The sequence below is a fragment of the Eriocheir sinensis genome, chromosome 39 (assembly GCF_024679095.1).
Source record: "Eriocheir sinensis breed Jianghai 21 chromosome 39, ASM2467909v1, whole genome shotgun sequence".
NCBI lineage: Eukaryota > Metazoa > Arthropoda > Malacostraca > Decapoda > Varunidae > Eriocheir > Eriocheir sinensis.
Window position 1 is genome coordinate 15,915,980 of NC_066547.1, and position 25,884 is coordinate 15,941,863.

Below are 25,884 nucleotides of genomic sequence, written 5' to 3' on the forward strand. Positions count from 1 at the left end.
TTTCTCCTTTTCATCCTCATCTATTTACAAAACCTTCATCTACTTATAAAACATTATCTATTTATAAAACCAACTTGCAGCAACAGCGGCGAGGGAAAGTTGTGTGTTGTGAATATATATTTTTTTCCGATGTCAAGCTCGTGGTATTATTTTCCTGGCCACTCTCCTTTCATCCGTCGCCTTGTGTCGGTGGGAGGCTATTGGATGTGCCTAATATAAACACTCGACCTTTACTTCCCTCAGCGGCGGCCGGCTAAATCAGGGACATTCACAAGACACAATAGATCTATCCAGAAGAACTTAAAAGGTATAATTATGGTGTTAGAATTTTTTCATCTCTGTGTGTCTGTGTCTGTCTGTCTATTTGTCTGTCTGTCCGTCTCTCTCTCTCTCTCTCTCTCTCTCTCTCTTCCAACAATGATTTTCTCATTTACATTTCCCTGAGGCAAGCAAGGTGAGCGACCTGGTGTGGTTCTGCTGAAGGAGGAGGAGGAGGAGGAGGAGGAGGAGGAGGAGGAGGAGGAGGAGGAGGTAGCCTGTGTGCCCACGTGTTATTCCATCCTTTCTTCTCCTCCCTTTCTCCTCCTTTATCTCTTTCTCCTTCTCGCTGTTTGCATGGATCTCTTGACTTGCCTTGATTTTCCATTATAATCCCTCTCACTTTATTTTTTCCCCTCTCTCTCTCTCTCTCTCTCTCTCTCTCTCTCTCTCTCTCTCTCTCTCTCTCTCTCTCTCTCTCTCTCTCTCTCTCTCTCTCTCTCTCTCTCTTATTATTCGTCTTTATATTTTTCTTTCTTTATTCCATTGGCATTTATATTTTTTCGTATTTTCTTTTCTTCTTTATTTCATTGTCATTAAATCTTCTTGTTTTTTTCTTTCTTAATTTCTTTGCCATTTCACTTTCCTGCATTTCTTTCTTTCTTTCTTGCAGTTATTTCATTTTCATGCCTTTTTTTCTTTATTTTATTGTCATTTAATTTTCTAACCTTTTTTTCTTTCTTTCTCCAGTGTCACAACAAAGAAAATTCAAGAAAAAGAGGGAGAGGTAGAGAGAGGTCAACTTTTATATCCCGTGACCTTTTTTCCCGCTCCGTGTCACAACAGTTTCCCTTCGCTGACCTCCGCGGGCGAGAGGGGAAAGTCGCCGCCGTACTGAGAGGCTTGACGGCAAGGTTCACGCTCGCTGGGCTTGATTTGACATTCTTAGATTCCTTTCCCTCGCCAGCCTTCAGATTCCTCCACCTCTTAAAAGGATTATTATGAAGTCAACTGCCGGCGATTAGCAGGGAGCAAAGGATTGATAAGAAGAAACAGGCTAGGTAGACGAGTAATAGAAAACAAGCTATACGAGTATTAGGAAACTTATCGAAATTAATCGCCAGGAACACATCAGGATTCTTGCTCACTGTCTCGTTGAAGTCTCTAGCTAACAAAATGACAAAAACAGGAGCTGACGGAAGGAAAGACAGGCCTGCCAAACACTCAGTCAGTCACCCATTCACCCATTCATCTATCCATCCATACATCCATACATCTATCCAAACATCTATCCACCCATCTATCTATCCGTTACTATCTAACCAAGCAGGCATTCAGTTCACTACTCAGTCAGTCGGTTATCCAGTCAGCCAATCAGGCATTCAGCCAATCAACAAGAGGAATGACGATAATAATAGTAGAGTAAGAATAACCAACAGTGGAAAGCAGACCAGAATGATGATGAAGCCAACATTCTCCCTCGCGTCCTCTTTAGCATCGCGTTCCGAGTGTCCTCAAGAGCCCCTCGCCACACCCCGCCGCCGCCCCCCGCCCTTGTGTCGGTTGGCCTCATGTTGGTGCACACTCGAGCTGTGTTGACTCTTGTCCGTCCCGGCGAGGCTGATGCTGCGCGCCGGCCTACACAGCTGCCTCTCTGCCTGCTTGCCTTTCTGCCCCTCTGTCTGCCTGTCTGCTTGCCCTTCTGCCCCTCTGTCTGCCTGTCTGCTTGCCTTTCTGCCCCTCTATCTGCCTGTCTGCTTTCCTGCCTCCCTGCCTTCCTGGGTATGTAACATTCGCTTCCTCGCCGGTTAGACTGCCTACCTGCCTGACTCAGCCTGCCAACCTGCCTTCCCACCTACCTCTCTGTCTACCAGTATGTGTATTTGCCTGTTTCCCTTCCTGCCTGTCTGTCTGTCTATGTCTGTCCATATCTGTCTCCCTGAATGCCTCAATGCTTGTCTGTCCAACTCCCTCCCTCCCTGTCTGTCCATCTTTCTTCCTACCTGTTTATCTCCCTTCCTCCCTCCTTCTCTTTGTGCCTGCCTGTGTGAATACCTCCCTTCTTGTCTCCTTCCCTCCCTCCCTCCCTGCCAGCATGTTTGACGTCGTTGTCTGATCAAAATTTATCGCCAATTTGATCGCATTCGCCGTCAGAGTAAAAGGTGTTTAAAGATTTTTTTTGTTACCCATTTGTCACTTTATACTGCACTGGCCCATAATAATCCGCCCTTTTAAACTATATCATCACGTGTTTAGCGATATTTATGGATGTTCTGGCGGCGCACACGACTCTTGCCAACCATGATATTTTGGGATGTGTATAAATCCTTGTAGCACGATGAGAGGTAGATAAATAGATAGATAGAGATAAAGATAGATAGATAGATAAAGAGATAGAGATAGATAGATAGATAGATAGATAGATAGATAGATAGATAGATAGAGAGAGAGAGAGAGAGATAAACTTTCTTGGCGATCGAGTAATGAAAAGAAATCAAACACACTGACAAAATACGTATATACACTCTCTCTCTCTCTCTCTCTCTCTCTCTCTCTCTCTCTCTCTCTCTCTCTCTCTCTCTCTCTCTCTCTCTCTCTCTCTCTCTTCCCCCTTCCATCAAAGACAAGTCGGTCAGGGTTAAGAGATTGGGGAAGGGAGGGGAGGGGAGAGGAAGGGAGGGGAAGAAAGGGAAGGGAAGGGAAGGGGAGACGAGGGTTGAGGAAGGACAAGGGGACGAGATGAGAGGAAGCGAGAAAGAGAGGAGAGGGAGAGGTGGGAGGTAGGGGAGGAGGGAAAGATGTACTATATAGGGAAACAGGGAGGGTGAGGGGAGGCATAGTGAGATGGGGAGGATACTTAAAGGTAGGCGAATAAGAAAGTGGGAAGGTAAAATGGTGAAGAAATTTGAGTGAGTAAATATGAAAAGGATGAGGAAAATAACGAGGAGAATGAGGAGGGGAGGAAAATAGAGATGGTATGGATAAGGAAAATGAAGAGAGGATGAGGAGAATAAGGGTTAGATAATAGATGTGGAAAGGGGAATGAGGAAGAAAGGAAAATGAGAAGTAGAGAGTTGGAAAGGAGAATGAGGAGGAGAGGAGAATGAGAAGTGGAGAATAGAGAGTTGGAAAGGAGAATGAGGAGGAGAGGAGAATGAGAAGAGGAGAGCAGAGATGGAAAGGATGAGGAGAATGAGGAGGGTTAAGGAAAGAGGGAAAAATGAAAACAAGAATAGGATAGGAAGGAGAGGGAGGCTAAGGAAAGGGAGGAGGATAAAGTAGAGGGAATTAACATGGGGAGAGTAGGAAGCTAGGATGCAAATTATGGTAGGTAGGAAATGAGAGGAGGCAGAGTAAACAGAGAAGGGAAGAAGGAAGGAAGGAGAGGGAGGCTGAGGAAAGGGAGGAGGATAAAGTAGAGAAAATTAACAAGGGGAGAGTAAGAAGCTAGGATGCAAATTAGGGTAGGTAGGATATGAGTGGAGGCAGAGTAAACAGAGAAGAAGGGAAGAAGGAAGGAAGGAAGGGAGGGAGGGGAGGGGAGGGTGCGTGTTGACCTGGGCGCCTTGTTTTCCCTTTCCTTCCCTTTCCATTCCTTCCTCAACCCCTCCTCCGACCCTGACACACACCCCATTACCTCCTTTCCTTCCTCCCTTCTTGCCCATCACTTCCTCCATCCTCCCCTCCCTTTACTTTACCTTATGATGCTCTGTTTTGGGTAAGGAGGAAGACGAGGAGGAGGAGGAGAAGGAAGATGAGGAGGAAGAGGAGACAGTAGGAGAAGAATGAGAAGTTTAATATCTTTGCCTCTCTCTCTCTCTCTCTCTCTCTCTCTCTCTCTCTCTCTCTCTCTCTCTCTCTCTCTCTCTCTCTCTCACCACTGAGTAAGTCAAATAAAAGCATTCAATATTCCTTAAGCCGTTTGGAGACGTGACTGTACTCTCACTTTCACATTCACACACACACGCACACACACACACACACACACACACACACACACACACACGCACGTAAGGGGACTGAGGGATGTGTGAGGCAATTGGTTAGAACTTGAGTGCAATGACGAAGCTGAATGTGCGTGCGTGCGTGCGTGCGTGCGTGTGTGTGTGTGTGTGTGTGTGTGTGTGTGTGTGTGTGTGGGTCCTCGACAGGTTAATTAAAGGTGAGTCGCGTCGGACTGTTTATGTTGCTCTTTTCTGCTCCGGGGAGTTTGTTTGTTTTAGAACGTCCATTTTTTATTTCCTTCAGTCTTTATTTCCTTTTAATTAATTCCTTCTCACTTTCCTAATTTTTACTCTCTGTATGTATATATGTATGTATGTATGTATCTCTATCTATTTACTCCTTCCATCTCTTTTCATTAAGTAATTCCTTCTTACTTTACCTTTTATTCCTCTCTCTCTGTCTACGTCTATTTATCTATCTATCTGTCAATCTATCTATCTACCTATCTATCTATGTATCCTTTTATCTCTCTATCTATTTCCTTACATAAACTTAAACCTGATTTTCTCTATTAATATATACTGAGGGTAGTTTATTTTAAAGTCTCTCTATAGCTGTTTCATTATTTTTTCTGCTTTCCAATTTCTATTCTTAACTTCAGAGGTAAATATTTGCTACATCATCTCATTACAGTGCTTTTTCTCTTCTCTCCGCCTATTGTCCTCCTTCTCCTCCTCCTCCTCCTCCTCCTCAGCCTCTTTCCTAACCAACTCCTCCTTCCCTCCCTCCTTCTCCTCTCGCTCCTTTTCATCCTTGTCCTAAATTTACGAGATAGGAAAGAAAAACACGTCCTACACATCATGTCTTTCCCGGAGCCCATTTGCAAACACCAGTACGTCTTGTGTGTATGTGTGTGTGTGTGTGTGTGTGTGTGTGTGTGTGTGTGTGTGTGTGTGTGTGTGTGTGTGTGTGTGTGCGTGTGTGTGTGTGTGTGTGTGTGTTTAAGACCATAGTAAATAAAACACACACACACACACAGCCCCCTCCCCACACACAAACAGTCACCCCCCCCCACACACACACAATCACCCCCCCCCACCCCCCAACCAAACTGTTTCCAATCCTCCAAACACAACTTCACACAACGCCACCCTCACGACCTGCCGGAGACCAAACAAACTAACTGCGCCACGTTGACCAAATGACGAACGAAAATTGGTCTCGGGTTTCTCCCCATTAGCATAACTAGACTTGCCTCGGAGGGGAAAGGCAGGAAGGGAAGGGAGGATTCCACGCTAGCCGGGAGAGGAGCCAAGACACCGGGAGGACACGGGAGAACAACGATAAGTGGCAGGAACGAGGTGGAACTACAATGGAAGATGACGAGGCCTGATTGACGAGACCTGACGTTGGTATGGAGTGAATGCATACATGGGTTGATCGGGCATGTAGAGGAGAAAGGGAGAGGAGAAAGGAGGAAGAAGTGAGTGATAGGAGAGAGAGAATGAGTTAAGTTCAACCTAAACACCTTTTCTTTATGCATTTACGATAACCTTGCATTTAATTTTCTTACATCCAGGTGAAGAAATTAAGTTATATATATGAAGAAATTTGTAAACACCTTATTATATGACCGATGTGAACTACTACTACTACTACTACTACTACTACTACTACTACTACTACTACTACTACTATTACTACGTTTTCGGCCCCTCCTCACATGACCACCACATTCCTTCTCTAGAAAACCAGATGCGCTTTTGAAGAGGAAGAAGAGGAGGAGGAGGAGGAGGAGGAGGTGGGCAGGGCTGTTGTTTTTGTGTGTCATTCCACTTCTCAATTTCAGCAAAAAAAAGTGGAAGGAGGAAAAGAATATTGGAACGAGAAGAAAAGCAGACGTTCAGAAGACCATAAAACCTCCTCCTCCTCCTCCCCTTCCTCTTCATTACCTGGCCAAAATGAGACGCCTTCAGAGGCAGCACAGACGGCGCCGACATGACCTACCAAACCACTTGAAGGAGAGAGAGAAAAAATAGGAAAGACAAGCGAAAAAATAATGAGGACAAGGAGGGAGGAAAAAAAGAGGACAGGCAAGTTCGTTGGGCAGTAGGACAACATGAATAAATAAGTAAATAAATAAATAGAAAAATCATTAAACGAACACTCGCAATACATATTCGAGGTCGCCCTTCAAGACTGTCTTTGCATTCACCCTTCACACACTACACGCTCCTGGTCGATGTTCCAGACTACCCACAACTCCCTATAACCAGGCGGACGACATGCTTCGATATTCCATTAAGGGAGAGTTGCATTCCCTTCTGCTACTAAACCATGCTATTTGATCTCTTGCCCTCCCGGATATTAACGTATGTGAGTATAGATTAAAAGGTATTGCTGTATGTAACTATGGATTACAACACTATAACCAGACGCCGAGACATGTTTCGATGCCGCATTAGACGAGAAGTGCATTCCCTTCTGCTACTAAACCAAGCTATTTGATTCCTTGCCCTCCCGGATATTAACGTATGCGAGTATAGCTTAAAACGTATTGCTGTGTGTGAATAAGGCTTACCAAAGGCTTACCAACGTATTGCTGTATGCGAGTATAGTTTGCCAAAGTATTGATGTATGTTAGTAAAGTTCACCAAAGTAATGGACGCTAAAAAAAGAAACTAAATTAGAAGAATAAAAAAAAAAAAACTCCCGTAGCCACGAATTCAATAAACCTAACAGAGTACACAAGTTACGCTTGATTTCTTGCAGTTTCGAATTTTGCTATTTGAGGGTACAGCTCACCAACGTAATGGGCCTAACCCTAAAAAAATGGTCCCGTAGCCAGCATTAAACAAACCTATCGAACAGCGCAGTGTCACTTACGGTATTCCATCTCCTGCTGTTATGTCCCGGATATTAGTGTATGCAAGGGTATCTAACCAACGTAATGGGCCTCATCCCTAAAAAAATGGTCCCGTAGGCAGGCATTAAACAAACCTATCAAACAGTACAGTGTCACTCACAGTACTCCATCTCCTGCTGTTATGTCCCGGATATTGGTGTATGCAAGGGTATCTAACCAAGGTAATGGGCCTCAACACTAAAATAGATTATGCCGCAGCCAGGAATTAAACACCTAACCTAACAGTACAATGGTCACGCACGCTATTCGATCTCCTGCTGTCCCGGATATTGCTGTTTGCGAAAGTAGCTAACCAACAACACCAGAAAAAATGATCCCGTAGCCAGGCATCCACCGCCTAACCTAACAGTACAGTAATAGCCCCGGCCTGTGCCTCCGCCGCATCCTTCAGGCCCCGAGGGTGCAGCAAGCGGTCCAGGCAGCCCCGGGTAAGGCGGACAAGGCAATCAACAACAACAAGGCTTATGGAGCACTCACCGGGCCTTGGGCCGGGGCGGAGCAGCGGCGAAGGAGCGTTCTGCATCTGAAGGGGAGAAAATGAAACAGTTATTCTCGATCTGTGTTTACATTTCTACTTATTATTGTTGTATGTATTCATCTATAAGTTTATACAATTATTTTAACGCCTATGAGGCAGACCAAGGGATAAACAATGACTCAAAAACACTTATATATTATTCTCCTACATAGAAAACACAACATACCAGAAAAAATGATCAAATTTAGGTGTAAAGTGTCGTCCTGCTCCCCTTACCTTACCTAACAAAGAGAGGAAGGAAACAAATGGGAAGAAGAGAGAAAGCATTACTAGGTTAGGTTAGGTATAGGCCGCCAGGCACCTCACCCTGATATAGACAGGATCAGCTCATCACCACCTCAACCTAACCTTAAAAATTGAACCTTCATATCCTACCTCAGAAAGAGAAGAAGGAAACGAATGGACGGAAGAGAGAAAGCATTACTAGGGTAGGTCAGGTATAGGCCGCCAAGCACCTCACCCTGATATAAACAGGATCATCCCCTCACCACCTCAACCCAACCCTCGTCACGACACATTTCAGAATCCGATACTACTTAAAGGAGAAAAAAATAGCAGTGAAAGTGTTTGAGTTGGATTCGCGTGCAGTGAGTGAGTGAGGCAGCGAAATCCAGTCAGTCCGCCAGCCAGAGCAACGCCGCTTTCCTTGATCTGGATTCGCAGGGATTTGCCAGCTTGTGCAACGCCTGGGACACCAAAAGGACGATAGCAAGACCCTTCTCAAAACAGGTCAGTGCATGAGGATGAGTAGAGTGGAGTTTGGTGAATGCTAAGAGAATGACGATGAGTTGGATGGAGGAGGAGGAGGAGGAGGAGGAGGAGGAGGAGGAGGAGGAGGAGGAGGAGGAGAAGGGAGTTGAAGGAGGAGGAGGAAGAAGAAGAAGAAGAGGAAGAGGAGGAGGAGGAGGAGGAGGGGACAAGTAACAACCTGAACCTATTTCCCTAATCACAATACTTTCGCTGTCTGTCTAAAATCTAAACTCTAAAGCTTTCCCTTCAAAACAAATTCAGGACACACACACACACACACACACACACACACACACACACACACACACACACACACACTCGCGTAACCTTCCTTTCTCAGCCTCTCGTGGAACCCCAAACCGAAACTAACCGACGATAAACAGGAACAAAAAACCTCTTCAACTATACTATGAATCAAGACACAAAACGAGGACAAGTTACCTCCAACGCCGGCGATAAGAACAGCAAACAAGCGAGCACGGCCTGTCACCCAAGACACAAGTAAATCGCTACAATGACTCGAGGCTTTCCTTTCTGGGCGAGACACGAGGCGGCGGCGTAGCGAATAAGACCGTCCCGATGTGTATAGGACAGTGCCATTTTGGGCGTGAAAGCAGAAGTGTGTGGTTGTTAGGACAGGGCCGTTGGAGGGAGAGACGGAAAAGTGGGTTGATAGGCGGGGTAGTGTCCTTGTGTGAGGGGTAACGGCTTGAGGGAAAGGGGAAGGGAGGGGAGGGAGCTTGCATATCTTTGGTTGGTAAGGCAGTGCAGTAGATATCGGGATAGTAATTTGATGGAGAAGACGGAGAAGTGGGTTGGTAGGCGGGGTAGTGTCCTTGGTGAGGGGTAATGGCTTGAGGGAAACGGGAAGGGAGGGGAGGGAGCTTGCATATCTTTGGTTGGTGAGGCAGTGGAGTGTATTATCAGGGTAGTAATTTGATGGGGAAGACGGAGAAGTGGGTTGGTAGGCGGGGTAGTGTCCTTGTGTGAGGGGTAATGGCTTGAGGGAAACGGGAAGGGAGGGGAGGGAGCTTGTATATCTTTGGTTGATGAGGCAGTGGAGTGTATTATCAGGGTAGTAATTTGATGGGGAAGACGGAGAAGTGGGTTGGTAGGCGGGGTAGTGTCCTTGGTGAGGGGTAATGGCTTGAGGGAAACGGTAAGGGAGTGGAGGGAGCTGCATTTCTTTGGTTGGTGAGGCAGTGGAGTGTATTATCAGGGTAGCAATTTGATGGGGAAGGTTCTGCTTGTAGGGGGAGACGCAGAAGTGGGTTGACAGGCTGGGTTGTGTCCTTGTAAGAGGGGTAATAGCTTGAGGGAAAGAGGGAGGGGAGGGAGCTGTAGTTCTGTGGTTGGTGAAAAAGGTTCTGCTCGTGTTATGGTAAGGACAGCATGTGTAGAGAAAGGGAGGAAGGACCTGAGGGCGGTGCATCATCATCATCATTAGCAGCAACAGAAGCAGCAGCAGGGCGGGTGTCAAGTCGAGCCTCAAGGTCCGGGAAAGTGGCCGCAGAAGACTTTCCCGCTTGACCCACTGATCTTCGGGAGGCCAGAAGGGACACAAGGGAAGGGAGGAAGGGAGGCCTGTTTGCACACACACACACACACACACACACACACACACACACACACACACACACACACACACACACGTGGAAGGCAACTGTGTATTATTTGCAGAACATGAGCCCTTCTTCCCTTCCCTCCTTCCCTTTCTCTCCCTCCTTCTATCTCTCCCTCTCTCCTTGCCTTTCCCTCCACGCTGGCTCACTTCCTCCTTTCCCTTCCCTGAGGCCTCAAACTCCTTCTATAAAAGGTCACACACACACACACACACACACACCTTTCCCTCGCCGTGACCTGGAATGGACCGAATCTATATAACTGAAGAGGGGAAAAAAAAAAAGAGATAGTAAGGGGAGGGAAAATAATGTTCTTCTTTTGACATTTTTTGTATTCATTTTACTTTTTTATTAGTTTTTCGTATTTTTCTTTTGTGTGTCGTTCGCCCACGGTTTGATCACATGCTGGACTCGTGATTTTTTGTGTGTGCGTATGTGCTTGAGAGAGAGATAAGAGAGACAGACAAACAGAGAGAAAGACAGACACAGACAGCAACACAGAGAGAAAGAGAATAACAGAGAAAGAAAAAGAAAACGAGAGAACAAAAGAGAGACAGACACACGAACTTAGACACATATACAGAAACAGTTAAACAATACAACCTATCACACACTCTGAATAACATAAAAAAAGGAAGAAAGGAAAGAAACACCACCACATCCTCCTTTTAAAGACTACCACCACCACCACCACCACCACCGTAATCAACACCAGGAAGGAAGAGACAGAGGGACGCAGAAAGGAACCCCGTTACGTATAGCTCCATCCAAGTCGGTAAGTCACCCAATACCCCTCAAGGTCGCATTCTGGAGCCGCGAGTATTATCCCGGCCAAGGACACACACGGGAAGGCAGGAGGCAAGTCACCGCTGTCCAGTAACCTCGCGACCAAGGGTGAGGCGAGGGAGGTCAGCACTGCATATCCGTTTATTCTGCTTTTCAGTGTACCATGACTGCGATAACAGGACTAAATCAACCGGTGAGCTCATATTGCACTTGGAAATGAGCCGCGATGTGACCGTGGGAGTGGAACAAGGACAGAGAGAGGTAGGTATAGGATGACAGCTTGGGAGAGAGGTGGGATGGATGCTTGAGGAATAGAGAGGAAGGGAAGGATAGTATTAGTAACCCATAATTGAGGTGATGTGAGCTGGTAGAGGAATTTAGTATAGGAACAAGGATATGGGTAGGTAGAATTGCAGCTTGGCAGAGAGGTAGGGTGGCAGCTTGATAAAGAAAGGGTGATATTACTAACGCATATGAGGTGATGTGATCTGGTAGGGAAATTTGGCAGAGGAACAAGGACATAGTAGAAAAGCAGGGTAGGGTGGCAGCTTGATAAAGAAAGGGTGATATTACTAACGCATATGAGGTGATGTGATCTGGTAGGGAAATTTGGCAGAGGAACAAGGACATAGTAGAATAGCAGGGTAGGACGGCAGCTGATATAGGAATAGGGACCATATTCTTAAACATTTTGGGGCTTCCACACTTACTTGGGTAGTTTTATGAGCCTAGGGATAGTTTAACAAGGCTTCTGCATCATCAACGTGAAAAAACACTCATGAAAACCCGACTAATCTCCTTTATGGGCTTGACAAATATTAGCTGGAGAGCCGAAAGTGTCTGATAAAATGTTCCCAGGGATGTAGAGAGGAAGGGAAGGACGCTATGAGGTGGTGTGATTTGGTATGGGAATTATAGGCTCGAACATAAAGGGTGACAGGTCGGCGTTGAGGAGATCCAATCAGTGAGGCTGTGAGGGATGAAACACACCTATACACACCTCATCCCGAGCACCACCAGCGATTATCTCGACGCCTGTTACACGCTATCTAACGCCCGGACAAGCCGTACAAGGTACCCGAGAAGTAAAACAGGCCCAGAGAGCTCAGAACAAGACCCTGGTATACATAATAGGGTGTGGAGGGTGAGAGGATAGTTGTTTAGTTGACGTTACAAGATGAAGGGATAAGAACAGCCAGAGAGTGTTAGTTACGAGTCTACGAGGCCTTAGTATGAGATCTGCTATGTGGAGGGTGAGAAGAAAAGTGTTAAGGTGACATTACAAGATGAAGGGATAAGAACAGCCACGGAGTGTTAGTTACGAGTCTACGAGGCTTAGTATGCGATCTGCTATGTGGAGGGTGAGAAGAAAAGTGTTCGGGTGATACTACAAGATTAGGAAGGGATAAGGACAGGCATACGGTGTTGAGTACGGGACCTCAGTACGCAGAACGCTGTGTGGAGAGTGAAAGCAAATATATGGCTGAGCACAACACGGTATCTGCTGCCTAGTATTTGAATATCAACAAAATGAAAATCTCTACCTCTTCCATGCACGTTCGGCTTGTAATGGAAATCCCAACATTAGCTTTTGGGGCGCCGCGTGTAGTCCAATATCACGCGTCCACCTGGGGCAATACCTGAGTTCTGAGGCGGCCTTACCAACACCTCACTAACACCTTGAGAGTGGATTGAGATAGCACAGGCGCGTGATGTAGAGTGACTCGCACATTCTTTAGGCTTTCAGAAGGATCAACGCCCAGACGTGTTTTTCTAGTGTGAGTTTTTGTCTGAAAGATTGCGTGGAAGGGATCAATGGTGTTTTTTTTTTATTTTTATCAACGAGAGAGATATGAGTTTTTTGACCTCGCTTTACAGTATGGCATGCCTGTATGCCGATGTATATTAGGTCAAGGAACGCTCTCTCTCTCTCTCTCTCTCTCTCTCTCTCTCTCTCTCTCTCTCTCTCTCTCTCTCTCTCTCTCTCTCTCTCTCTCTCTCTCCTAATACCCAGAAGCCCCAGGTAGTGGTGGTGGTGGTGGTGAGCGGCGGGCAGTCTAGGGTAGGCTAAGGTTAGGCCGCCCACCGCCACCACCACCACCCGTGCGGTTAATGTGGTAATTGTGGGTGTAAAGACCATCCCGCCTGGTTAGTGGAGAGTCTGGGCATTTCTACGGGTCCTGTGAGCTCGTAGTACAGGAGGGAAAGGGAGAGATGCTGTTATTCTGTCGACTTGGTTTTCGGAAGTATGACACGAGCAAAAAAGTATATTTCATTTTTAAAAAGGGAAGTAAAAAAGGTATATATGCGACTTGGTCTCCGGTGAAGTATAACAACACACAGATGAAGGTTACGTTTGGTCGACTTTCGAGAAGAGGTAGAGGAGAGAGGTAGAGAGGGAGGGAGAGGGTGTTGATAATTGCTATAAGATGGTGTAGAGAAGGAAAGCAAGATACATTTATTCAACTTAATTTCTACAGGTGGATAACGTGGATATTTCTAATGACTTATAAGAGACCCAAGGTAGATGCTTTTATTCTTTACTCAAGTATTTATCCCCAAGTTCTGGCAGGGAGGAAGGAATGTCAGTGTTTCACTTTACTTGTGGGTTCCCTGAGTGGTAGTAAATCCACCACAACGAACCGGGTCAAGTTACATTAACAAAAGAGTTACATTAATAAAGTATCACAGCCGGAGTCTCCCGCCCACTCATTAGCATACATATGGCCTCGGTTATGTGTGATGTCGGGTTGTAGCACGTTTCTATCACCTGGTAATTAGTGGAACGGCTGGTGTGTGGCCTCCATGAACCAATTGATGGAGGAGGAGAGGGAAGAGGAAAAGCGGGGAGTTTATGATTTTATTGTTTTACGGCGAACGAGAAAGACCAAGTGACTGAAAAGAAACTGTATAAAATTAATTGCCGTTACACCGAAGTCAATAGCTTTCTCGTGCTGAACTGGATATCGCATTGAGACCGAGGTAGGCAGAGGTGAAGCCAGCCAGGTGACCGCTCGTGGCAAGAAAGAGGTTTTGAGGTAACTAGAAGAGGACGCACAAGCCTTGCCCTAAACCGATCTGTATCGTGCATTAAGACCGAGATAGGCAGAGTTAAAGCCAGCCCAGTGGTAGCTCAAAGTAAGAGATTAAGGCAACCATATGAGTAGAGGAGAAGGGAGAAGAGAGAGAAGAAAGAAAGGAAGAGGACACACAAGCCTTTCCTTAAACTGAACTGTACATCGCATTGAGACCAAGGTAGGCAGAAGAATATAGCCAGCCAGGTGAAAGCTAAGGGAAAGAGGCTAAGGATAGAGGAGAAGAAAAGAAAGAAGAAAGCACAGAAGAGAAAAGAGGAGAGGACATACAACCATTGCCCTAAACTGAACTGTATATTGCATGTTGGAACGACGTAAGCAGAGTTAAAACCAGCCACGTGAAAGCTAAGGGTAAGAGGCTGAGGGAGGAGGAGAGGAAAAGGAAAAGAGAGAAGAGGACACACAAGCCTTGCCCTAAACGAACTGTACATCGCATTGAGACCAAGGTAGGCAGAGGTATAGCCAGCCCGGTGGTCGCTTCTCTTACACCCGCGTTCACACCGCCAACAAATTACGGAGCGGAGACTACCTAAACACACTCCTGGAATAGGCGCGGGGCTGCCAATTAAAGAACACTGTACTATTATGGAAATGGAGGCGAAAAGGTAGCGGGAATAGTGACGGTGGTGGTGGGGGAGGAGGAGGTGTGTGTGTGTGTGTGTGTGTGTGTGTGTGTGTGTGTGTGTGTGTGTGTGTGTGTGTGTGTGTGTGTGTGTGTGTGTGTGTGTGTGTGTGTGTGTGTGTGTGTATTTATCTAGTTGTATTTACCTAGTTGTAATTTTACAGGGCCTAGGCTTACGCTCGTGTGGTCCCGTCTCCGTATCTATAATTATCCAGCTATGTGTGTGTGTGTGTGTGTGTGTGTGTGTGTGTGTGTGTGTGTGTGTGTGTGTGTGTGTTTCTGTGGCCCTCACCATGAAGGAAGACGCCGGAGGGAGGGAGAGAGAAAGGAAGGATAGAAGTCATGAGACGAGAGGTAAGGAGGAAAGGTGTTAAGAAGGGAAGGACTGAACTAGGAAGGGAGGGAGGGAGGGAGGGAGGTATGTTGGAAGAAAGGTAAGGTGAGAGGAAAGGAGGGAGGGAGGCCATGATTGAAGTGGAAGGAAGAAATAAGAATCAGAGTTTAAAGAAGACAGAGGAGGACTCAAAATCAGTAGAAAGAGAAAAACGAGGAGGGCGAACGAGTACAAGGAGGAAGAGGAAACTAACACTAAATATCAAAGTACACAACAATAAAATAAATAGCACGAACCATAAGCACAACATCAATAACAACAGGATAACCAACAAGAACTCCACTCAAACTAACGCTCCACACTTCCAAGGAAAAAAAAAAAAAATAAAAAAATAAAAATAAATAAATAAAGTTCGAAAGAAAAATATATAACAACAAAAAAACGAAGCACAACAACAACAACAACAACAACAACAACAACCACAAAGACGGAACAGGATAACCCAACATGAACTCCACTCAGTCTAACAGTCCACACTTCCAAGACGATAAAAAAAGTACCCAAGAAAAAAAAGTTAGAGATAAGAAAAAAACCCAAAAATCACCCAGTACTTAAATAACGTTCCATCAACAAGAGTCTCACTAATCGTTCACATTAAAACATGACGGACGACCCCCTCCCTCAACCCTTCCCGCCTAACCCACGGGCGCCACCAATCACAGGTCCTATCAGCCACATGATCGCCAGTGACACGCACAGCCCACGTGGGGAGGCGGGGCTTGTCCGTCACGCTAATATGAATGGACTAGTTGGGTCATCCACCTCCATCTCTTCCTTTGTCTTCCTCTCCACTCTTTTACTCATGTTCTCACCTCCTTTCCAGCCCCCGTTTCATCACCATCAAACTACCCTATCCATCTCCCTCCCTTTGTCTTTATGGTCACCCTTCTTCCACTGTTCTCGCCTCTCCTTTTGCCCTGGGAGGTAGTGTTCACGACCGGTTCACACCCATCGATGCCTTCCCAGATATGACGGTGCCAGCTCTGCTTCACCGTCGAGACGCCTCCATAAGCCTTTCTTTCAAGCGCCTGGTTCGAAGTAGAAGATTTGGGACGGAGCAATGATGTGGCGGTTGATTGAATCGGCCTCAAACGACCAGTGGAGCAGGTGGTAAAAGAAGGGAGAGGGGGGGGGGGGGAAGGGGCGGAAGAGGCCGGTGCTACTGCCCATAAAAATATAATCCAAAAGGTGGTGGTTCACCCCATGTAGGTAGAGAAGAGTTTGGAGAGTTGGTTCGACCTTACATATCCCCCCCCCCCCCCTTTCTGTTCACCAACCCTTCTTCACCGACATCTCACACTCCCATCAACTTCTCGCCTTTCTCATGGTAAAGTTGGTCACTATAATCAGTCTCTTCCCCGCCAGTTGTTCGTCACGGTCTGATCTCCCGAAAGGTTCGCGTTTCTTATCGGCGAAGTTTCGGCGATAAGCAGTGATCGGTTTTGGCGTTGTGATGATAACGTCTTGCCTTATCTATAGACATTTTTTTAAAGTCATTTCCACATAGCAACGAATGAAATGACTGATGAAATGCTACGACTGATAAAGCGTTCACTGTCTGTCTCTGCCTCTGTTCGTCTGTCTTTCTGTCTCTGTCTGTCTGTCTGTCTGTCTCAATATGTCTATCTATAAATCTTTCATTATCTATCTGCCCATCTCTATCAATTACTATCTAGCTATCTACTATCCAGCTGTCTCTCCTGTCAGAAAGTCTAGCGATGGAAACACCTCAACACGCTTGGAAATCCTCAATTCCTCTCCGCAAGTCGGGATGAGAGAGAAAAACGTCCAGGCAGCGAGCGGCACGAAAAGTTACAATGACTCAGGACTTGGGACCCGGAGCCTTCGAGCACGCGCTGGTTGGGTCACTCGTCGCGCCTCGCCTCGCCTAACCTCGCCTGGGACCGGGTCAAGGAAGGGAAGGGAAGGGACGGGGCCTTAAAAGGACATCGGGAGGGTTGAGAGTTCTTAAACAATTCAGCGCCCAAGCACACATATTTGACAAGGCTTTCGTAGGAGTTTTGGGCGTTTCCAGGGGTAGTTTTATGACCCGTCTGGTAGTTTCATCATTCTTCTGTGCCATGAACCTAAAGAAAGGCTCATTAGAACCCGACTGATCTCCTTCTTGGCCTTTGGAAATAGTTGATGTGAAGGGTGGCAGCGTCTGACAATACCGACCTGAGAGTCCATGCCTTTCCTCTCCAGGTGGCTCAGCGGCGAAGCGAAAGGATAAATTATGGATACCGGATGAAAAAAAATACTAATGGAAGTAAATAAAAAGAAAACATGGTTGAGGATGTAAAAGGTCAATGGGACAGCTATTTAAGAGGGATGCAGCTGGTCGAAACGAGGAGGAGGAGGAGGAAATTGAGGAGAATGAGGATGAGGATGAGGAGGAGAGGAGATCGAGGAAGGGGTATGAAGAAATATGGGGAAAAGAAGGAGGGGAAGGAACATGAGGAGAAGAAGGAGGGAAAGCTTCCGAGGAGGAGGAGGAGGAGGAGGGAGAAATAATATGAGAAGGGAAAGGAGAAGGAATATAAGGAGGAGAATGAGGAGAAAGAGAAGGAGAAGTGGAAGTAGTCTGAGGAAAAGGAGGAGGAAGGGAAGAAAATATGAAGAGGAGGAGGAGGAAGAGGAGGAGGAGATGGAGGAAATGAAGAAACATGGGGAGAGGAAAGAAGGGAAGAAATATGAGAGCAAGGATGAGGAGAAGGAACACGGAAAGAAGAAATTTGAGGAGAAGGAGGAAGAGGAGGAGGAAAAGGAGAGGATGGAATACAATGAAGAGCAGGAGGAGGAGGAGAAGGAGGAGGAGGAGATGAAGGGTTTAGGTGCTTGAGCTTCCTCCTTCCCGCCTGGTGACTGGTTTTCCCGGCCGAGATAGAGAGAGGCTGAGGAACAGTGACCACCACAACCACCGCTTTGAATCCCTGACGCCGAGCCGGAGTACATAGCATAGTAACCAGCTAGCGTCCTGCACACCTGGAAATACCTAGGAGGATGTGGGATTACCTGGATTTTTGGGGGACCTTTACTATTCATAAATGTTACTCTGGTTTACTGCATTATCTCTTTACTTAGATTTGCTTAGCTACGTGTTGCGAATTAGTTTGTTATGGTTTTGTTTATATACTGTCTGTTTATAGTGATGACTGGGAGAAGAAGGAGGAAAGGAAGGAGTATGAGGATGAAGAGGAGAAAATGAAAGAAGTAAAAATAAGTGAGAAGGAAGAAAGGAAGACATATGCGAAGAAGAATGAAAGGAAGGAATAACAGGAAAAGGAGGAGAATTAAGAAATATGAGAAGAGGGAGGAGGAGGAGGAGAGGAATGAATATAATGAGCTACTATATATACCATTCTGATTTTCCTCATTATATATATTCTTATTTCTGTTTGTTTCTATATATGTTACTTATCTACTTACTATATTTGTTTGTATACAATATTTATTTATTTATATACTGACTGGGCATAAACTTTTCTTATTGCAACAGTTTATTTAATTATCCATTTAATTATCCATCTATTTATATTTTTCATCGCGCGGCGGGAGGAGAATTTAGGCGTTGACAGACAGGTGGTGCTAATTAAACCCACCTGGAGGTCTTTATTTTTATGGCTCATCGTTCACATACACACACACACACACACACCATCATAATCTTTACCCACTTAATGTTGTTCATAAATTTAAAAAAGATGACATTAATTGTTCATTTTCGTTAGTTAGTTGATTGTAAAATAGGAAAAATACTTCATCATAAAAAAGGTTAACAGCCAAAGGAGACAGACAAGCGGTAGAGGTAGACCTTTGAAACAGACACACAAATACTAAAATACCCGCTGACTGCCGCTCCTTACCAACACGACATTAACGTGTTCAACCTCGTTAGTTGGTCAGTTAGGTTAGTTGTAAAATAATAAAAAAACACCTCATCATAATCTTAACAGCCAAACGACACCGACAAGCGACAGTACTCATAAATCTTGGAAATGTACACAAATATAATAAAACACCCGCCAACTGCCGCTCCTTAACAAGATGACATTACCGCGTTCATCTTCGTTAGTTTCCGACAGATCAAGATATAAAATATTATGAAGAAAATAAATCCTGGAGACCGACAGATAAATAACGTACTTATGAAATTTTGTTATGGAGAAAATGCAAGAAAAAGAGAAGGGGAGAGAAAAATAGGAGAATGCATGATTGGAATGAAAAGAATATGTGAGGAGAAAAGTCATTTGAATTTCGTTACAAAGAAAATGAAAGGAAAGTATAAAAAAGGAGACAAAAAGTAGAATGAATGGTAAAAATTAAAGAAAATAATTATGAACAGATAAGTCATGAAAATAAAACAAAAAATATATACTTAAGTTAATGTAGACTGACCCACAGGTAGACTTGCTTAAACTACTTTCCCAAATAAATTAAAGTTTTGTAGATACGTCAAAATAATATCCACCAATTAAGAAACAAGCAAAATAAACACCACACAGACACCGCCAACATAAAGCATAATTACAACCAATCCTCCTTTGATATAAATCTAATGGAAACTCTTATTCGCAGGCGGGAGAGGTAAGCGGGCAGTCAAGGTGAGTATATTAGTATGCGGGGAGCAGCGTGGGATAATGAGGATGTACCTGAGTCGTGAGGGGTGAAGGAGGGGACGTGAGGGGAAGGAAGGGCGGACAGCGGTGAGGAATCCTGGAGAGAGGGAGAAAGGGACGTGAGGAGAGAGAGGAGACAGAGCGAGTGGTCATGATGAAGGGCGGTGATGATAGAGGAACAGCGGGAAAGAAAGAAAAATGAAGATATCTAATGAAGGAAAGAATATAAGGAGAGAAAGGATGAATTGGCTGTGGGAGGTGTGGAGAAGAGAGAAAAAGGGGATGTGAGGAGAGAGAGGAGACGGAGCGAGTCGACAAGATGAAGGGCGGGAAAGAAAGAAAAATAAAGATATCTAAGAAAGGAAGGAGGAGGGAGAGAGAGCAAGAACTGGCTAGGAGAGGTAAGGAGGAGAAATAGAGGAGAATTAGGAGCATGAGGGAATGGGAGAGGAGAGGAGAGAAAGGAACCAGAGGATAAGAGGAATGCATAATGAGGAGGGAAAGTGAGGAGAGAGGGGAGAGTCGAGAGAAGGGGGAAGGGATGGCAGCAGTGAGGCGTGGAAAGGGAGAGTGAGTGAGTCGTGAGAAGTCTGATAAATGACCAACAAAACAGGAATTTCTCGATTAATTTTCCACCCAGACGCACACACACACACACACACACGAAAGAAAAACTGGCCCCACGATTGAGTTTTATCCATGCACGTGATAGGCTTCTCCAGATCTTCAGAAAATCACTATTAAGATTAGCTTCAACTATAGCGTCCTAATTCTACATACGTATATGTAAAAGAATAGAGTGTTGCTTCCATTTACATTATTTTAGAGATCTCATTAGCAACGAAAGGACTACAAATTGCTTCCTCAGACATCATAAGCCACAAAGCAACTATTTAAGACTGCGTTCACTGTGTCGTCCAAATTCATCATCATATATATATATATATATATATATATATATATATATATATATATATATATATATATATATATATATATATATATATATATATATATATATATATAAATTAAGAATACTGCTTCCGATTATTTTATAGACCTCTTTAGCGACGAAGACGGACATTAATTACCCCTTAAGTTATCATAAGCCACAAAGACATTACTTAAGATTGACTTTACGGTGTCATCTTAATTCTACATAGATATAAAAGAATATAGATTATTACTACCATATTTTTTTACAGCAAAGGAAGCAGCTCAAGGGCAAAAAAATAAATGAGAACAAAAAAGCCGCTAATCATTGCTTCTATAGAATAAAGAATAGACGAATGGCCAAAAAAGAGGTCAATTTCGGGTGGAGAGGTGTCTTGATATATATTTTGCAGACTCCTAAACGACCTAAACGACTACTTGTTCCTCCTCAGACAACATAAAGAATTACTGACACAATGACTGACTTTCTCCTCCTACCTCCTCTTCCTTTCCCCTCCTCCCCTTCCTCTTCCTCCACTCCCTTCCTCCCCCCTCCCTGACCAGCGACATTTCAGACAGGTAACCTAATTGCTATCACCTGGCGCCTAAATGTTAACTTGCTTACGACTGCGTGTCATAATTATTAACTCTTGCTGATGATTTGTGGGACTGCATGTGTCTTCTCTCTCTCTCTCTCTCTCTCTCTCTCTCTCTCTCTCTCTCTCTCTCTCTCTCTCTCTCTCTCTCTCTCTCTCTCTCTCTCTCTCTCTCTCTCTCTCTCTCTCTCTCTCTCTCTCTCTCTCTCTCTCTCTCTCTCTCTCTCTCTCTCTCTCTCTCTCTCTCTCTCATACCCTTTTTCATTTGTCTTTTTCGTCATCCTTTCTTTCGTGTGTTAACCTCCTTTCTCTCTCTCTCTCTCTCTCTCTCTCTCTCTCTCTCTCTCTCTCTCTCTCCTGGAAGTGGGTCAAGGGGGAATGGTTGGTCAGGTTAGCGCGAGTCAGGTCAGGCCAGGTGAAGGGCCGCGCGTCGGGCAGGGCAAGGAAGGGGACGGTACGATGATTACGATAATGTGTGGCTTTCGACGATAATGCGAGACTCTACACGCCGACCTTAACCTTTCGGGTAATTCGTGCTAAGCCACCTACTAATGCGCGCTCCGGAGAAAGGTTAAAGCGCCGTGGTGGTTCTGAGTATAGGGAGACGATAATTATGAAGGCACGGGTTGAGAAATTTGCCCGACTACACTATTGGACATAAACGCCTATGATTTGTAAGGCGAACAGTAATATGTGGAGACTAAGGGGAAGTATGTAACTGAAGTAAATGAGGAGAATGACGATATTGATGCACGGCTTGAGAAATTTACCCTACTACACTATTGGGCATAATCGTCTTTAATTTGTTTCCTCTGGCAAGGCGAAGGGTAATACCTGGAGACAAAGGTAAAGTACAGGGTATAGAAGTGAAGCGTGTATAAGCATAGAGGGAGAGGGGAAGTAAAGATGAGAAGAGAGGATGAGGGGAAGTGAGAAAGCTAGGAGAGTGAGAGACTATATAATAATGTGAAATATAGGGAATGTAAGAGGAGTATATAAGTATAGGGGAGGAGGGGATGTAAAGATGAGAGTAGGTGGGTGAAAGTGAGAGAGAGTGGAGAGTGAAGGAGGGAAAGTAAATATGAGAGGAGGAGGAGGAGAAGGAGGAGGGAAAGTGAGGAAAGAGAGGAGAGTGAAAGTCTGCAGTTAAGTATAAAAGGAGCTGAGAGGCTTTGAGAAGGGTGATTCTGATACAATGTCTTGCAGTAAAAGAGTAAGGGAGAATATTCGTAGCAATGGTTCAAGCTACACACATTCTGATATAATGTCTTGCAGTAAAAGAGTAAGGGAGAATATTCGTAGCAATGGTTCAAGCTACACACATTCTGATATAATGTCTTGCAGTAAAAGAGTAAGGGAGAATATTCGTAGCAATGGTTGAAGTTACAGACATTCAGATTAATAAAGGATTTTGATAAAAGCCACTGGAGGAGGCGGTGGCCGAGTGGTCAGCGTGCGGGCGTGCATGGTGAACCCGGGGACCTAGGTTCAAGCCCCACTTAAGCACGCTGACAATATTCAACCATCGCCGAGTGGTGGAAAATTGCCCATATGCTGCCCAGATTTTCAATCAACCCTAACTTCTGCGACTTCGTTCAAGAGGAGCACCGGGGGGCAGCAATACCCAAGCAGGAATCACACATCACGGCACCCACTATAAATAAACTTTGCCTGCGCCACTAACGGGCTGGGGTCGTTCAAAAGACCCCTCAAGAAAGCTTACCGGCACTCTAGGCAGCCCCTAAAAAAATACTATTGTTTATAAATAGAGTGGTGAATCATTGGACCTTGAAGGTATTAATGGGCCACAGGAGATACGTATAGGTGACTAGGGGGCATTAGTAGGTCACAAGGGGTAAGTATAAATGACTTGGGGCTTTAGTGGGCTACAGAAGACCATATGTAGAGTAAGGTCAGGGTGGCCTTATGATGTCTCCCCTCCAGCTCCCACGCACTTGACTTTATCTCCGCTTATCTGATCGCCGAGCCAATAGAAACGAAGGGAAAGCAATCAAGAGGCAGATGCAGAGTTCATGATTGGCTGCCGTGATAAACAAAGAGGAGCAATCAGTGTGGTCCTCGATCTATCTGAAGGAAATGCTGCTTTGATGATGTTGAAGAAATTAATGTTACCAGTCTCCTTACACCCGGAGCCTCTGTTCACACCCACCCAACCCATCCACCCATCCACTCACCCACATCCACACCCACCTACCCACATACACCCACACCCATTCATCTACCCATACATGCACGTGCCAACCATACACTTCAGATCTCAAGGTCGTTGTTGCTATGCTTACGAGATGCCGCCTTCTTCGTATATATAACACGTGTGGGAGGCACCTGGCAACACTATGCTCTGACCCAAGGCTTGCAAGGGTATCATTGGGCTGATGTTCAATATAAAAGTCAGTCACTCTCTCACCCTTGCCTCAGACACGGGCCCATGGAAGGAGAGTCACTGGGTACGCTGCGGCGACCTGCGCGAACCTAGAGAGACAGGAGGCGGGCATGATAGACCAGGGGGAGACAAAGAAGGCTGATGATGTTTAATGACGATGGGGAGTAAGAAACACACACACACACACACACACACACACACACACACACACACACACACACACACACACGCACACGACCCCAATAACATCGCTATCACCACCGCGAACATTCCTCACCCACCCGTGCAACCTTCGCCCTTGTCACCAAAGCCACCAGGGGTTGAGTCCCCAACCCACCACCACCACCACCACCACTACAGTCTTTCTTCTTCACGCTTTTCTTCAGCATGGGGAAGGAAGGGAAGAAAGGAGGGAAGGGAAGAGGAGATAGAAGAATGGAAGGAGGGAAGGGATTAGGGAAGCATGTTGGGAGTAAAGGGAAGGAAAATCGAGGTAAGAATGGAAGGAAGAAGGAGAGAATGGAGAGAAAGTGGAAGGGACGAATGGGAGAAGGGAAGAAAAAGATATATAGAGGGATGGGAAGAGAAATGAAAGAGAAATAGAAAAAAAGAGAAAAAGAGAACGAGATAGTGAGGAACGGAGGGAAGAGAGAGAGAGAGAGAAAAGAAGGGAGAGAAGAAGAGAGGATGATTGACAGATAAGGTTGTGGAGGTCAATGGAGGGAGGAAAGAGGGAAGGAAGAAAGGAGGGAGGAGGAGGAGGAGGAGAGAAGGCGGGGAAGATGGTGGGAAGATGAAAGCTGGTTTTATCTGTAATCTCTGAGAAGGACAGAAAGGTGGAGGAAAGGACAGGTGGAGAGAAAGACAAGTGGAGAACTTGAAAGAAGATAGCGTATATATATATATATATATATATATATATATATATATATATATATATATATATATATATATATATATATATATATATAGGCAGGCTGGGCAGACATTGAGGGGATTAGAGCTATGGTTAGCTGTGTAATCCCGAGACAGACGACAGATAGACAGACAGACGGACAGACATTCAAATACAAACAGACACACAAATAAAGATAGATAGATATAGATAGATAGGTAAATAGGCAAGTAGATACGAAAGAAAAGGGAAGGAGAGAGAGAGGACGTTATGAAGAAAGAGGGAAGGAAGAAACAAAGAGGAAGAAAGGAAAAAAAGGAGGGAATACTTAAAAATAGGAAGGAGAGAGAGAGAGAGAGAGAGAGAGAGAGAGAGAGAGAGAACGCTATGAAGAAAGAGGGAAGAAAAAGCGAGGAGAAGGAGGAAGGACGGAAGGGAGGGATAGTTGAACAGACTGGAGGTAAGGAAAGGCAGGCAAGGAACAGCTACCTAAATGTCTGCTTCTGTCTCCCTAATCACTACTTTCTCCTCCCTTTCCTTTTTTCCCTTCTCTCCTTTTATTCCCCGGCCGCCTTACATAACACGAGGAAAGGAAGGGATAATTAAGGAAAGGCAGGCAAGGAGCAGCTACCTAAATATATGCTACTGTCTCCCTAATCGGTAATATTTTCTCCTCCCTTTCCTTTTATTCCTTTCCCTCCCTCTCTCCCCCGGCCGGCTTACATAACACGAGGAAAGGAAGGGATTGTTAAGGAAAGGCAGGCAAGGAACAGCTACTTAAATGCCTGCTTCTGTCTCCCTAATCACTAACCTTTTTATTCATTTTCCTTTTTATTCCTTTCCCTCCCTCCCTCCCCCGGCCGACTTCCATAACACGAGGAAAGGAAAAGATAGTTAAGGAAAGGCAGGCAAGGAGAAGCTACTTAAATATATGCTTCTATCTCCCTAATCGGTAATATTTTCTCCTCCCTTTCCTTTTTTTTCCTTTCTCTTCCCTCACTCCCCCGGGCAGCTTACATAACGCGAGGCACGATGACCCGAGATGTCTGGAATTTTACAACCAAACCAGACCGGTCCATATGCTTCTATCTCCCGTAATATTTTCCTCCTCCTTCCTTTCTCTTCCCTCACTCCCCCGGGCAGCTTACATAACACGAGGAAAGGAAGGGATAGTTAAGGTAAGGCAGGCAAGGAACAGCTATTTAAATGCCTGCTTCTGCCTCCCTAATCACTAGCTTTTTTATTCCCTTTTCTTTTTATTCCTTTCCCTTCCCTACCTTCACCGGCCGGCGTACATAACACGAGGAAAGGAAAAGATAGTTAAGGAAAGGCAGGCAAGGAGAAGCTACTTAAATATATGCTTCTGTCTCCCTAATCGGTAATATTTTCTCCTCCCTTTCCTTCCTTCCTTTCCTCCCCGGTTGAATGGAGAGAACAGAGAGGAAAAGATAGTTAAGGAAAGGGGCAATAGCAACCAAACCAGACCGGTCCAGCCACTCCC

General features: G+C 45.2%; 1 protein-coding gene across 1 annotated transcript in view; it reads right to left on the bottom strand.

The window, feature by feature from the left end:
* Window positions 1–7,652, bottom strand: part of LOC127009079 (RNA exonuclease 4-like) — a 40,385-nt gene extending 32,733 nt beyond the window's left edge. The window contains exon 1 of the mRNA XM_050881848.1: window positions 7,607–7,652. The gene's annotated coding sequence lies outside the window, so the exon portion shown is untranslated. The remainder of the gene's footprint in view (window positions 1–7,606) is intronic.
* Between the last annotated feature and the right edge of the window lie 18,232 nt (window positions 7,653–25,884).